The following is a 1,333-nucleotide window of genomic DNA, read 5'->3' as shown; positions in this document are numbered from 1 at the left end:
CAAGAACTAACCAGAAATTTCGTTTGTATATGTTGTAGAAACACTTCAGTCAAGGGAGTATTATGAACAGGGAGAGCACTCATGAATTCAGATACGACCCCGAGATTGAAAGGACCTTCTGACGTAGGAATCGATCCAACCGTCGTCGAAAGTTAAGGCAGCAATTACTCAGACAACAGAACAAGCAACGAGCAATGGCAGAAGAACAACCAAATCAGCAACTAGTTCATGCTGCACAAAATCTGATCCTGATGGCGAATAACAGCACGTGTCCTATGAGGGAATACGCATCCCCTGTACTCTATGATTTCTCTCCAGGAATCATATACCCAATGCCAGATGGAACCAGTTTCGAAATGAAATCTGTTATGCTCCAAATGCTCCAGACTATTGGAAAATTTGGGGGTGGTCGTGGTGAAGATCCTCACGCCCATACGAAGCATTTTCTGGAAACATGTAATTCATTTGTGATTCCTGGAATCACCCCAGAGGCGATCAGGCTTTCCTTGTTTCCTTATTCTTTGCGTGATGACGCAAAACAATAGGTGAGTTCACTAGAGCCTGGTGAAATCACCACCTGGGAGAAGTTGGTGGAAAAATTTATGCAAAAATACTTCCCACCTACCACCAACGTGAGGAGGCGTTGAGAGATTATGAACTTTGAACAAGAAGAAGCTGAGACCTTAAGCGCCGCATGGGAGCGTTTTAAGGGATTGGTCAAGAATTGCCCAAACCATGGACCTGTCTCTTATACACATCTAGATGTGTATAAGAGACAGCCATTAACGCGACTTTGAACAAGAAGATACTGAGACCTTAAGCGCCGCATGGGAGCGTTTTAAGGGCTTAGTCAAAAATTGCCCAAACCATGGACTACCACTAACTATCCAAATGGAGACGTTTTATGGAGAACTGAATAGAACATCACAGATGGCAGTAGACGCAGTAACAGTTGGTGGACTTATGGACAAATCCTATTCTGAGGCCAAAGAGATACTAGACTGCATTGCTAAACACAATATGGAATGGGTGGATGATACATATGATGGAAAAAATGACAGGAGAAGGAAATCTCAGAATGTTAATTTTGTTGATGCCAAAGCATTAGCCACACTTTCTGCTTAAGTGGCTACGATGACTAGCCTTCTGTAGAACATAATGCTGGGAAACGTATCAAATTAGAAGAATGTGAATTAGGTAGAGGCGTTTGGGCAGCCCATGATCAGCTGTGTGGGCTGCGGAGATCCTCACTCCAATGCTGAATGTCCACAAAACCCTTAGTCAGTATGCTTCATAAAAAACAACCCATTCTCTAATACATATAACCCTGGAT

General features: G+C 43.1%; 2 non-coding genes across 2 annotated transcripts; both read right to left on the bottom strand.

The window, feature by feature from the left end:
* Positions 1-638: 638 nt before the first annotated feature.
* On the bottom strand, positions 639-743 carry LOC120078919. The gene has a single exon (XR_005482193.1). It is a non-coding gene; the product is annotated as a small nucleolar RNA R71 (small nucleolar RNA).
* Positions 744-771: 28 nt separating this feature from the next.
* Positions 772-875, bottom strand: LOC120078902. Its single transcript, XR_005482177.1, has one exon. It is a non-coding gene; the product is annotated as a small nucleolar RNA R71 (small nucleolar RNA).
* Positions 876-1,333: the final 458 nt, after the last annotated feature.

This window comes from Benincasa hispida, chromosome 5, assembly GCF_009727055.1.
Source record: "Benincasa hispida cultivar B227 chromosome 5, ASM972705v1, whole genome shotgun sequence".
In the NCBI taxonomy this organism is placed as follows: domain Eukaryota; kingdom Viridiplantae; phylum Streptophyta; class Magnoliopsida; order Cucurbitales; family Cucurbitaceae; genus Benincasa; species Benincasa hispida.
Note: the sequence above shows the minus strand (reverse complement) of the source record. Positions and strands in the feature narration are given on the sequence as shown.